We start from the raw sequence: 14,657 nt of genomic DNA, 5'->3' as shown, positions 1-14,657 counted from the left end.
AGGCACTGTTCTGTGTGCTGGGGACATAAAAGTGAAAAAACAGATAGAAATCTCTTTTGACTGTCGGTTGTGTGGGGGTTTTTTTGTTTGTTTTTGTTTTTTGGTGTTTTTTTTGTTTTGTTTTTGTTTGCTTGCTTGTTTGTTTTTGAGACTGAGTCTCTCTATATTACCAAGGCTGGAGTGCAGTAGCACAGTCTCTGCTCACTGCAATCTCCGTCTCCTGGGTTCAAGCAATTCTCATGCCTCGGCCTCCCAAGTAGCTGGGACTACAGGCGCCTGCCACCACACCTGGCTATTTTTTTGTATCTTTAATAGAGACGAGGGTTCACCATGTTGGCCAGGCTGGTCTCGAACTCCTGACTTCAAGTCATCCTCCTGCCTCAGCCTCCCAAAGTACTGGGATTACAGGCATGAGCCACTGCGCCTGGGCCAGAAATCTCTTTTGAACATGAAACAAAAAATACAGCTAGCCTCAGTGGTTCATGCCTGTAATCCTAGCACTTTGGGAGACCGAGGCAGGCTGATGGTTTGCAGGCAGGAGTTTGAGACCAGTCTGGGCAACATGGGAAAACCTCATTTCTATTAAAAAAAAAAAAAAAAAAAAAACCTGGGCATGGTTGCACGTGTCTGTAGTTTCAGCAACTTGGGAGGCTGAGGTGAGAGGATCACCTGAGCCCAGGAGGTGGAGGCTGAACTGAGCTGTGATTCCACCACTGCACTCCAGCCTAGGCAATAGAGCAAGATCCTGTCCTCACCAACCCCCCAAAATACCATTTATAATAACTTTTTTTTTTTTTTTTTTGAGACGGAGTCTCGCTCTCTCACCCAGGCTGGAGAGCAGTGGCGCGATCTCGGCTCACTGCAAGCTCCGCCTCCCGGGTTCACGCCATTCTCCTGCCTCAGCCTCTCCGAGTAGCTGGGACTACAGGCGCCTGCCACCACGTCCGGCTAATTTTTTTGTACTTTTAGTAGAGACGGGGTTTCACCGTGGTCTCAATCTCCCGACCTCGTGATCCACCCGCCTCGGCCTCCCAAAGTGCTGGGATTACAAGCGTGAGCCACCGCGCCCGGCCCATTTATAATAACTTTTAAAAAATGAATCGCTTAGGTGAAATCTAAGGACTCATATAGTGAAAGCTATAAAACCCTGATGAAAAACATTAAAGGAGACTTAATTAAAAGGAGAGACACGCTGTGTTTTTGGATTGGAATACTGGACGGAGTAAAGACCTCAGTTCTCTCCATATTGATATGTAGACTTAATGCAATTCCTATTCAAAACTCCAGCAAGACTTTTTCAGGTATAGACAAGATTATTCTACAATGTACATGAACACTAAAGGAACTAGAATAAGTAAACGAATTTTAAAAAGAATAGGCCGGCCGTGGTAGCTCACACCTGTAATCTCAGCACTTTGGGAGGCCGAGGCAGGTGGATCATCTGAGGTCGGGAGTTTGAGACCAGCCTGGCCAACATAGTGAAACCCCACCTCTACTAAAAATACAAAAATTAGCCAGGCATGGTGGTGGGTGCCTGTAGTCCCAGATACTCAGGAGGCTGAGGCAGGAGAATCACTTGAACTCAGGAGGCAGAGGTTGCAGTGAGCCGAGAACATGCCATTGCACTCCAGCCTGGGTGACAGAGTGAGATTCTGTCTCAAAAAAAATTTTTAAATTAGCAAGAGAATCGCTTGAACCCAGGTGGCAGAGGTTGTAGTGAGCCAAGATCGTGCCACTGCACTCCAGCCTGGGCAACAAAGCAAGATCCAATCTTAAAAAAAAAAAAGAAAAGAAAAGAAAGAAAGAAAAGAAAAGAAGAAGATAGAAAGACAAGCTACAGACTAAGAGAAAATATTTGAAAACCACTTATCTGACAAAAGACTAGTATCTAGAATATATCTTTATTTTTTAAAGCCTCTCAAAACTAAAAAGTAAAAGAAAAACAATAATCTAATTAGAAAATAGACAAAAGGCCAGGCATGGTGGCTCACGCCTGTAATCCAGCCCTTTGGGAGGCCAAGGTGGGCAAGTCACTTGAGCCCAGGAGTTTGAGACCAGCCTACGCAATATAGTGAGACTCCTGTCTTTACAAAAAATAAAGAATAAAAAAATTAGCTGGGCATGGTGGCGGGCACCTGTAGTCCCAGCTACTCAGGAGGCTGAGGCAGGAGAATCGCTTGAGCCGGGGAGGCTGAGGCCACGGTGAGCCGTGATCCCACCACTGCCTGCAGCCTGGGCAACAGAGCAAGACCCTGTCTCAAGAAAAAAAAAAAGAAAGGAAAGGAAAGGAGAGGGCAAAGGAGGGGAGAGGAGGGGAGGGGAAAGGAGAGGGGATAAAGGAGAGGAGAGAAAGGAAAGGGGGGAAGGGAAAGGGGAAAGGGAAGGAAAAGAAAGGAAAGGAGAGGAAAGGAGAGGAGAAGAGAGGAGAGGAGAGGGGAGGGGAGGGGAGGAAGGAGAGCGGGGAAGGGAAAGGGGAAAGGAAAGGAAAGGAAAGTCTGGGGTTGGCAGATGCCAGACACAGAATGTTCGTAATGAATTACGTCATCCTAATTCAGTCCCAAGCCCCTTCCAGCTGTGCGTGTGTGTGTGTGTGAGACAGAGAGAGAGAGAGAAGATAGGGTTTCACTGTGTTGCCCAGGCTGGTCTTCAACTCTTGGCCTCAAATGATCCTCCCACCTTGGCCTTCCAGAGTGCTGGGATGCCAGGTGTGAGCCACTGTGCCCAGCCCCTTCCAGCTTTGTTCTGTCATTTCAGTATTTCAGTTTGTCAGCCTGAGCCTCAGCCTGTCTCCCCTCATAGGCACAATGTGGCTGCCACAGTTCCAGGCATCACGTGCAAAGAAGACAACACTAACAAGAGGAAAACATGCTCCCTTTATCTTTCTTCAGAGCTGAGCTCTAAACCCAGCAGGCTTTATTTCACGGCCTGTGCCCTCCAACATTTTGCTATCCTGAAGAAAGGGCAAGAAGCAGCACTCTAATCACACTCCATTCCAGTCACTAGTTCCAGGCCCTTCCTCGTGTCTTTGGGTGTCTCCTTTTCTTTCCTTTCCTTTTCTTTCTTTCTTTCTTTATTTTTTTAAGAGACAGTCTCACTCTGTCACTCAAGCTGGAGTGCAGTGGTGTGATCATAGCTCACTGCAGCCTCAAACTCCTGGGTTCAAGCAATCGATCCTCCCACCTCAGCCTCCTGAGTAGCTAAGACTACAGGTGTGTGCCATCACACTTGGCTAATTTTTTAAAGTTTTTCTGTAGGGAGGGGGTCATGCAATATTGCCCAGGCTGGTCTGAAACTCCTGGGCTCAAGCGATCCTCCTGCCTTGGCCCCCACAGAGTGCTGGGATTACAGACATGAGCCTCTGCACCTGGCCTACCTTTGGGTATTTTCATTTTCATTTTTAGTTTTGAATATAAAATATTTGAGACCCACAAAAGAATATTTGAAGTGCACATGAGTCACGCATCTTAATGATCAATGAATATTTATAAGCCCATCACTCAACTTAAAACCTAGAACATCGTAATACTATTGGAGCTACCTATGTGTCCTTCCTGACTTTTTTTTTTTTTTGAGATGGAGTTTCACTCTTGTTGCCCAGGCTGGAGTGCAATGATGTGATCTCGGCTCACTGTAACCTCCACCTCCCGGGTTCAAGCGATTCTCCTGCCTCAGCCTCCATAGTAGCCAGGATTACAGGCATGCACCACCACGCCCAGCTAATTTTGTATTTTTAGTAGAGGCAGAGTTTCACCATGTTGGTCAGGCTGGTTTCGAACTCCTGACCTCAGGTGATCTGCCCACCTCAGCCTCCCAAAGTGCTGGGATTACAGGCATGAGCCACCGCACCCAGACTCTGACTTTTTGTTTTGTGTTGTATTATCCTTCCATCGATTTTTCCTTCTGTTTAACCACACTAGAGTGGGTCGTTTTGTTGATGAGCCTTACAAAAATGTTATCTTATTATATGTAGTCTTCTATAGGTTGGTGGTTGAACTCAACATTGTATTCCTGCGTCTGTTGGCATTAGATGCTGAGACAGAGCTAGAGGTGCAAAGTTTTTCGGTAGGTGATGCCTGAAGAAATACAAGGGGGAGGAAATAGAATCTGGCAGGAGGAGCCTGAGACCATGATGTTGATCTGATTCATCTGGGAGAGGAAAAAGGTGAGGTGGGGTTGGGCAGGGAAAGGCTCAGAATGTGATGTTATTTTTTTTCCTGTAGACACGGGGTCTTGCTGTGTTATCCAGGCTGGTCTCAAGCTCCTGGCCTCAAGTGATCCTCCCACCTGGGCCTCCCAAAATGCTGAGATTACAGGTGTGAGCCACCATGCCTGGCCTGAATAAGATGCATTTCTGGCAATCTTGACCAATGCCATAGGGAGCTCAGAACACAGGTCATTCATTAGAGGAGCCTCCCATTGGGTAGGCACGGCCTGATCTGAGAAGCCATGCTCAATAATCACTGATGCCTTCCCAGGTCTTGGCTCAAAAGCTGATGCAGATCCTGAAGGCACCGCCCTGCTTGCAACAGAATGGCACAGTCTTTTTTGAAGGGATGGCTGGGCTCAGTGTCTCACACCTGTAATCCCAGCACTTTGGGAGGCTGAAAGAGGCTGATGACTTGAGGTCAGGAGTTCGAGACCAGCCTGGCCAGCATGAGGAAACCCCACCTCTGTTAAAAATACACACACGGCCAGGTGCAGTGGCTCATGCCTGTAATCCCAGCACTTTGGGAGGCTGAGGTGGGAGGGTCACCCGAGGTCAGGAATTTGAGACCAGCCTGGCTAACATGGTGAGACCCTGTTTCTACTAAAAATGCAAAAAGTTAGCTGGGCGTAGTGGCACGTGCCTGTAATCCCAGCTACTCTGGAGGCTGAGGCAGGAGAATCGCTTGAACCTGGGAGGCAGAGGTTGCAGTGAGCTGAGATCGTGCCATTGTACTCCAGCTCGGGCAACAAGAGCAAAACTCCGTCTCAAAAAAGAAATACACATGCCTGTAATCCCAGCTACTTGGGAGCCTGAGGCACGAGAATCGCCTGAACCCGGGAGGTGAAGGTTGCAGTGAGCCAAGATCGTGCCACTGCACTCCAGCCTGGGTGGTGGAGTGAGAGACTCTGTCTCCAAAAAAAAAAAGAAGGGACATCCTGGTGGCACTCCTCTTTGGTTGCCACAGTGCTAAGATTTATCCATATGGAAATGTGTGGTAGTTCATATTCCTGCTGCATGGTATTCCACACCCGTCATTTCAGTGATTCATTTGTTAGTAGCCATTTGGGTTGTTTCTAATTTTTTGCTATTACAACAAACACTGCAAATAATATTCTTTTTTTTTTTTTTTTTTTTTTGAGATAGGATCTTGCTGTCACCCATGCTGGAGTGCAGTGGCTTGATGATGACTTACTGCAACCTCCACCTCCCAGGGCTCAAGTGATCCTCCCACACCAGCCTCCTGGGTACCCAGGACTACAGGCGTGTGCCACCCCACTCAGCTAATTTTTGTATTTTTTTAATAGAGATGGGGTCTTGCCATATTGCCCAGGCTTGAACTGCTGGCCTCAAATGATCCTCCCACCTTGGCCTCCCAAAGTACTGGGATTACAGGTGTGAGCCACCTCTTCTTTTTTGAGACGGAGTCTCACTCTGTCGCCCAGGCTGGAGTATAATGGCATGATCTTGGCTCACTGCAACCTTCACCTCCTGGGTTTAAGCGATTCTCCTGCCTCAGCCTCCTGAGTAGCTGGGATTACAGGTGTGAGCCACCATGCCCGGCCAAGCCACCTTTGTCCTCAAAGAACATTCTTGTACCACGTGTCTCTATTGCATGTGTACAAGAGTTTCTCTTGATATATCTTAGACTTGGAATTTCTGGCTCATACAATCTGCATATATTCAACAAGATAATGCCAAAATGTTTTCTATTAGATTCTTTAACACAGCCTTTAACCTTGTACTACATTCCTCTTTTCATTTAAGCTAGCTTGAGTGGGTTTCTATTGCTTGCAATTCTAACCTACCTAACTCATCAAAAATGACTTTTTGATGACAACTCTGTGACATTCCTCCCAAGAGGTCCCCACCCTGACAATAGTCACCTCAGGTTTAGAACTACAGGAGATTATGGGTGAATGAGGCACAAACACAAGTTTGACACGTCCTTAGCAATACACTCACACTGGCTGGACACGGTGGCTCACACCTGTAATTTCAGCACTGGGAGGCTGAGGCAGGAGGATCACTTGAGCAAAGGAATTCAAGACCAGCCTGGGCAATGTAAAAATGTAAAAAAAAAAAAGTAAAAAATGTAAAAAACAAAATGCAAAAAATAAAATGTAAAAAAAAATAGTAGGCCAGGTGCGGTGACTCACACCTGTAATCCCAGCATTTTGGGAGGCCGAGACGGGTGGATCACAAGGTCAGGAGTTTGAGGCCAGCCTGGCCAACGTGGCGAAACCCTGTCTTCTGCACTAAAAATACAAAAATCAGCCTGGTGTGGTGGTGGGAGCCTGTAATCCCAGCTACTCAGGAGGCTGAGGCAGGAAAATTGCTTGAACCCCAGAGGCAGAGGTTGCAGTGAGCCAAACTTGTGCCACTGCACTCCAGCCTGGGCGACAGAGTGAGACTCTGTCTCAAAAAAAAAAAAAGTAATAAAAAGACTTTTTAAAAATAATAAGACATACACTCACACATGCAGATCCTTGGTCCGTGATGATGCCATTTTCCTGCTGCTCTGACCCAGCCACAGCCTCCCTCTAGACATCTTATTAGTTGGCATAATGACTGCTTGTGATGTTTAAGTCATTTGCAATTAAATCTTCCACAACTTGTAACTGAAAGCATCCTTAGTGATTTTTTCACTCTTCATTCACTCTTTCATATTCTTACTCTCTCTCCCTCCCTCTTTCTCTCTCCCTTTCTTCTTTTTCTTTTCTTTTTTTTTTTTTTTAAAGAAGGGGTCAGCTGGATGCAGTGGCTCATGCCTGTAATCCCAGCACTTTAGGAGGCCAAGGCGGGTGGATCACTTGAGGCCAGCAGTTTGAGACCAGCCTGGCCAGCATGGCGAAACCCCGTCTCTACCAAAAATACAAAAATTAGCCAGCATGGTGGCACACACCTGTAGTCCCAGCAACTCAGGAGGCTGAGGCAAGAGAATTGCTTGAACCCAGGAGGCAGAGGTTGCAGTGAGCTGAGATGGCACCACTGCACTCCAGCCTGGGGGACAGAGTGAGATCCTGTCTCAAAAAAATAAAAATAAAAACAAAAATAACAAAAAGGGTCTCACTCTGTTACCCAGGCTGGAGTGCGGTAATGGGATCATGCTCACCGCAGCCTCGACCTCCCTGGCTCAAGTGATCCTCCTGCCTCAGCCTCCTGAGTAGCTGGGACTACAAGCGCACGCCACCATACCAGGCTAATTTTTTTTATTCTTTATTTTTTGTAGAGATGGGAGTCTTGCTATATCGCCCAGGCTGGTCTCAAACTCCTGTGCTCAAGCAATCTTCCCAGGATGGCCCCCCAAAGTACTGGGATAATAGGCATAAGCCATCAGGCCCAGCTTTCTCTCTCCTTCTCTGTCTCTCTCACACACACACACACACACACAAACACACACAGCTACAGTCACATATGCAGACAGATGGCGTTCAGTCATTAATAAAGTCACGTATACAAGCAAGGTCAATGTCACAAATTATTTTTCTCATTGTTTGTTGTCACAGATTGTATAAAAAGCCCAAGAACAAACATTTTTGGGGGGCTTCACGAACAAATAGGGATCTGGAGGTGGTAATCTAGGCAAGGCAGTTGGTGCATAAATATCTAAGATAATGGATGGTGCTGTGGTTTGAATATTTATCTTTTCCAAAGCTCATGTGGAAACCAAATTCCCAGTGTGGCAGAATTAAGAGGTGGGACCTCTAAGAGGTGATTGGATTATGGATTAATGGACTAATGGATTAATGGGTTGATGTGTTACCATGAGGGTGGGACTGGTGGCTCTATTTATTTATTTATTTATTTAGACAGAGTCTCGCTATGTCACCCAGGCTGGAGCGCAGTGGCATGATCTTGGCTCACTGCAACCTCCACCTCCAGGGTTCAGGTGATTCTCCTGCCTCAGCCTCCTGAGTAGCTGGGATTACAGGCTTGAGCCACCACACTCAGCTAATTTGTTTGTATTTTCAGTAGAGACGGGGTTTCACTATGTTGGCCAGGCTGGTCTCAAACTCCTGACCTGCAGTGATCCACCCACCTCAGCCTCCCAAAATGCTGGGATTACAGGTGTGAGCCAACAGGTGGCTTTATAAGAAGAGGAAGACAGACCTGAGTTGGCATGCTCGGTGCCCTCGCCCTGTGATGCTTTGCACCACCTTAGGACCCTGCAGAGTCCCCACCAGCAAGAAGGCCCTCAGCAGATGAGGCCCCTCGACCTTGGACTCCTCAGCCTCCAGAACTGTAAGGAATAAATTCCTTTTCTTTATAAATTACCCAGTTTCAGGTATTCTGTTGTAAGCAACAGAAAACAGACTAAAACAGAAAGGTGGCAGATGAGTCTCAGGGGCAGACACACGGGTCTCCACTGACCACATATTTCAAGTCCCAAATAGAGAGGCAGAAAAGGCCAGGTGTGGTGGCTCATGCCTATATTGTGGGAGGGCAAGGAGGGAAGATTGTTTGAGCCCAGGAGTTCCAGGCTGCAGTGAGCTGGGACCACACCACAGCACTCCAGCCTGGGCGACAGTGTGAGATCCTGTCTCTTTCTACAAAAAAAAAAAAAAAAAAAAAGAGAAGGGAAGGGGAAGGTTCAAAATGGTGGAGGCACAAGCAGCCCCAGAACTCCTGTTGGGGAGACACCAATTCGTGCACCTGCCATCCTCCCCTAGGACCCAAATGACCCAGTCAGTCCCCCTCCCGGGTCTCTCATCTTCCTCGCGGCCTCCTGGAGCCGGTGCAGCCAGTGGTGGAGGCGGCTCCAGGGCCTGGGCCCTGCTGAGGCTGGACCTGTGGGCAGAGGAGGGCGGTGTGTGAGGCGGGGCCTGGGCCACCACAGGGGAAGGACGCTGTTCAGAGTCCACAGACCTGGGTGCCCGGGCCCCAGGGACTCACACAGGCCCGGAGCTGGGAGCAGACGTGGTGCAGGGTGTGAAGGGGCTGGTCTAGGACGTCCCCCAGGGCTGGGTCAGCATCAGTGGCAGCCTCCAGAACCTTCAGCGTCAGGGCCAGCTCAGCCTCCAAAGCCATGGGGCGCTCCCTCACCTGAGGAGAGGTGAGAAAGAGCAGGTGAGGGGGCAGGTGAGGGGAACAGGTTGGGGGAGGAGGATAGAGAGGAACAAGTGAAGGTGACAGGCACAGGGGAGAGGGCACAGCCAGTGTGGTCAGGTGGGAGCAGAGGGAAGGGGGAGCAGGTGTGAGGAAAAGAGAGAGAGACAAGGGAGAAGGAGACGGTGAAGGGGCCACTACAGAGCTGGTGAGCGGGGCCGGGAGGGCCTGACTCCCCCTCTCACCTGGAGCTACCTCAGGTCTCAGGTCCTGGAGAAGAGGTGGGAGTGGCACCCACAGTCCTTCAGCAGAAGTGACTCTTCCTAGGCAGGAAGGGCACAGGTTAACCCCAGCAGGAGGGGTGGAGGTTAGACCACTCTGATGGGATTGGAGGATGGCTGACAACGGGATAGGGGAGGTTAACTGCTGGGAGGATGGTAGAGGACCCTCTTCTACAGGAAAACATGAGTCAGTCCCTGCAGTAGGAGCACTGCAGGGAGGGTGGAGGCTAGCCCAGTGCAGGAAGCTGGAGGTCTTCGTTCAACAAAGTCAGCATGGTGACCCATAGAGGGTGATGGAGGCTAGCCCATGGCAGGAGGGGCAGGGGGAGACTCACATAGGCCTCGTTCTGTCTATTAAAGCCTGAGCTGCATGAACTTCGTGTCTGGTTCCCATGCCTCTTTCACCAGGGGAATGCAGTGTCCTGGGCTCCACGGCTTTGGGTCTCTCATTCGGTCTTATTCAAAGTCCCTGGCTTCTGTCTCTTCCTCTGAATCTCCACCTGCTACTCTGGGTTTGGGCGTTTCTGATTTCCAGCTCCATCTGGGATATCATTCCTGCCTAAGCTCCAGGGTGCACTGTTTAGCTGGGACCGAGGCCAGTTCCACAGGTGCAGAGTGGCCTGAGGCACCCGGGGGGGGCGGGGGCGGAGTGGGGGAGGCCCAGGCTGGAGAAGTCCAGAGCAGGGCGGGGCCAGGTGATGCAGCTGCCCCTGGGGAAAGAGAAAGTGACACGTGCCCGTGCCAGGCTCTGTGTTTGCCTACAGGAAGGTGACTTCCTGAACCGCACGTGCCTGGGGCTGTAGCAGCTTCAGCTCAGGAGGAGGAGCCACAGGTGCCCCCAGGGCAGGACTAGGGTTGGGGGGGGCGGGTGGGGAGCTTGTGTGTCTGCAGACTGCTCAGATGTGGAGCGGGGTGGCTGAGGGGAACCCAGGAAGTATTTCCATGAGGGGTGGAAGGGGGGACTCTAGAAGGAGGCTGCTTAGGGGAGGGGAGACCACCCAGGGAAAGGGACACTGTGGGGATGGGAGGACGGAGTCAGTGAGGCCAAGACCATAGAGTATAAAGAAAAGGACAGGCCACTTTGGTACGCCAAGGCGGGAGGATCACTTGAAGTCAGGAGTTTGAGACCAGCCTGGGCAACATAGCGAGACCCCCGTCACGACAAAAAAAATTTTTTTTCAACTAGCCAGGCATGGTGGTGCACCCCTGTAGTCCCAGCTACTCAGGAGGCTGAGGCAGGAGGATCACTTGAGCCCTGGAGTTCAAGGTTGCAGTGAGCCATGATTGCACCACTGCACTGCAGTCTGGGTGACAGAGCAAGACCTCATCTCAAGGAAAAAAAGGAGAGCCCTCCCTGCACTCCCAACTCTCCCCAACCTGCCATCAGTTGGGGGGTGGGGGAGGCAGAAACAGGGGAGTGACAGTGTCTACTCAGGAATTCAGGTACAGCTGAGGGCTTCAAAGGAAGCAGGTTGATTGTAACAGACCAATTCCTTTATTCATTCATTGTATCTGTCATTGATTCAAAAAGTATTTATTGAGCACGAACTATGGGCCAACACTGTCCTGTGCACTGAGGGCCCAGCAGAGAACAAAATACACAAAATTCCCTGTCCCTCGAGGAGCTGACATACCAGTGGGACAGTCAGACAGTAACAAATAAGTTAAATACGTACAATGTCACTGCAAGAAGCGCTTTTGAGAAAAATTATGCCTCAGATGGAGTTGGCTGAACACAGAAGAAGTTGCCTGCTCTAAGGCAGCCAGAGAAGGGGACATCTAGTTGAAAACCTAAAGGAGGAGGGAAGGAATAGCACTCTAGGCAATGGGAACAGCCAGTGCAAAGTGAGGACAATGACAAGTTTCCCTCACGGATGCCACCCTGTCCCGGAGGCTTTACACATGCAAGAGCAGTGCATTCTCCCAACACCTCTGAGGAAGGTACCATGCTTTCTTCTACCTTGAAAATGAAGAAGCTGGTGCTCAGAGAGGTTAAGAGACTTGGCCAAGTTTACACAGCAGGTACGTGCTAAGAGCAGTCTGAGTTTTCCCTGATACCCAGGCCTTAACCCCTGCACCTCCTGCCCTCAGAGGTTTTGAGTTTCTTTCTTTTTTTTTTTCTTTTGAGATGGAGTCTCCCTCTGTTGCCTGTCGCCCAGGCTGGAGTGCAGTGGCGTGATCTCAGCTCACTGCAACCTCCACCTCCCGGGTTCAAGTGATTCTCCTGCCTCAGCCTCCCGAGTAGCTGAAAACCATGTGTATTCCTGGGCCTGTGGATTTGGAAGGGCAGGGAAAACCATGTGTATTTGCATACAGGCATCCGCCACCACACCTGGCTAATTTTTGCGTTTTTAGTAGAGATGGGGTCTTACCATGTTGGCCACGCTGGTCTCGAACTCCTGACCTCAGGTGACCCTCCCACCTTGGCCTCTCAAAGTGCTGGGATTACAGGCCTGAGCTACCATGCTGACCAGAGGTATTGAGTTTCTTAAAGATACTTTTCTGAGTCCTTGGTCACCTGACTTCTGCCCATCCAGGGAATCCCTGGAGGAAACCTGGGGGCTGACCTTGCCATGTGCATGTGTGCTCCGAAATCCTCTTGCCCCTCCATCCTCAGCGTTATTAGACATGGAGACTAGTATTGGCCACCAAACCCAAGACTACATTCTCTAGCATCCTGCGTGCCAGGGGTGACCATGTGACTAACCCCTCACCAGGATCTAGGCCTGAAAACACAGGGTGGGTGGTCCCTGCTCTGTTTCCTATTGTCACCACTGAAAAACTGGACATGTCTGAGAGCCGAATCCTGCTGTGCAGGTGAGAACAATCTCCAGGGCAGGGCTTCTAACCTGGCAGAAGAATTCCTGGGCCTGTGGATTTGGAAGGGTGGAAAAACCATGTGTATTCTCACTAACCTCTGCCTGAAATTTGATATTTCCTGAATGTATTAGTTTCTTACACGTGCTGTAACAAATGACCCCAAACATAGTGGGGTAAAACAACTCAAACTTTCCAGGGATGGATAGATGGATGGACAAAATATAGTCTACACATATGATGGAATATGATTCAGCCTTCAAAAGGAAGAAAATTCTGGCCGGGTGCAGTGGCTCCCACCTGTAATCCCAGTACTTTGGGAAGCCGGAGCAGGAGGATTGCTTGAATCCAGGAGTTCCAGATAAGCCTGGGCAACATACTGAGGCCTCGTCTCTACAAAAAATTTAAAAATTAGCCAGATGTGGTAGCGCACAATTGTGGTGCTGGCTACTCAGGAGGCTGAGGCAGGAGGATCACTTGAGCTGAGGAATTTGAGGCTGCAGTGAGCTGATTGCACGACAGTACTCTAGCCTGGGTGACCGAGCAAGACCCTGTCTCTAAACTTAAAGACAGAGAGAGAGAGTCTGGGCACAGTGGCTCACGCCTGTAATCCCAGCACTTTGGGAGGCCAAGGCCGTTGGATCACCTGAGGTCAGGAGATCAAGACCAGCCTGGCTAACACGGTGAAACCCCGTTTCTACTAAAAATATAAAAAATTAGCTGGGCGTGGTGGTGGGCGCCTATAATCCCAGCTACTCGGGAGGCTGAGGCAGGAGAATCACTTGAACCCAGGAGGTGGAGGTTGTGGTGAGCCGAGACTGTGCCACTACACTCCAGCTTGGGCAACAAGAGCAAAACTCTGTCTCAAAAAAAAAAAAGAAAGAAAGAAAAAAAGAGAGTGAGAGGAAGGAAGAAACTTCTGACACATGCTACAATAAAAATGAACTTTGAAGACATTATGTCAGAGAAATAAGCCAGTCTCAAAAGAACAAATGCTATATGATTCCCCCTACATGAGGTGCCGAGAGGAGTCAAATTCCTAGAAACAGACGTGTCTAAATATTTGCCGGGGTAGCGGGAGGGGTTAATAGGAAGTTGTTTAATGGGTACAGAAATTCAATTTTGTAAGATGAAGACAGTTCTGGAGATTGCTTACAGAACAATATAGCAAACACCACTAGGGCCAGGTGCAGTGGCTGACACCTGTAATCCTAGCACTTTGGGAGGCCAAGGGGGGGGCAGATCACTTGAGGTCAGGAGTTCGAGACCAACCTGGCCAACATGGCAAAACCCCATCCCTACTAAAAATACAATAATTAGCCAGGCGTCTGGCTGGCTAATGGCACGCACCTATAGTCTCAGCCACTCAGGAGGCTGAAGTGGGAGGATCACTTGAGCCTAGGAGGTCGAGGCTGCAATGAGCTATGATCACGCCAGTGCCCTCCAGCCTTGGTGACAGAGCAAGACCCTGTCTCAAAAAAAAAAAAAAAATAGAATAAATAATAAAGTTACACTACTGAACAATGTGCTTTAAAAAGGATAAGATGGTACATTTTGTGGGTTTCCCACAATTAAAAAAAATATTTAAGTTACCTGAACAAAAAGAACAAAACAAAATGCATGCACATTTCTATTCCTACAGTTCTGACAGTCAAGGTGTCAGCAGAGCTGGTTCCTTCTGGAAGCTGCAGGGGAGATCTCTTTCCTTTCTCAGCTTCCGGGGTTGTCCAGCATCCCTTGACGCCGGTTCCCTTCCTGACATCACTCCGAAGTCCTGCTTCTGTGGTCACATCTCCTGCTAATGATGCTGACCCCGGCCTCCTTCTTAGAAGGACTTTTGTGACGATATTGGGTCCAGGTGGACAACCCAGGATAACACCCCCATCCAAAACTCTTAACTTACATCTGCAGAGTCCCTCGTGCTATGGAACATAACATATTCCCAGGTCCAGGGATCAGGAACATCTCTGGGGACCAGTCTTCCATCTAGCACGAATCCATTACAAATGCAGGCAACGCACCACAACAGTGTTAGCAGAACTTGTGACTTTGTCACCAAAAGAAATCACAGACATTTCCTATCACGTTATCTTCCAGCAGGCGCCTTGAAATATCATTTATGCTCATCTCTGCTTCTAAGTCACAGTGGTTATTAAAGCTGCCACAGGTGATTTTTTACTTAATGCATTAATGAAGAAGCACATGAATTGCTATGTCACAGTGTGAAAAAAATATTTTGATCACTGTATTACAATCAGAGTTGGATTCCTTTGTCCTGCACGTGTTCTTTCATTCTGAGAAGGGTC

This window comes from Hylobates moloch, unplaced genomic scaffold, assembly GCF_009828535.3.
Source record: "Hylobates moloch isolate HMO894 unplaced genomic scaffold, HMol_V3 SCAFFOLD_13, whole genome shotgun sequence".
NCBI lineage: Eukaryota > Metazoa > Chordata > Mammalia > Primates > Hylobatidae > Hylobates > Hylobates moloch.
The sequence above is the reverse complement of the archived record's forward strand: the minus strand, read 5'-3'. Positions refer to the sequence as shown.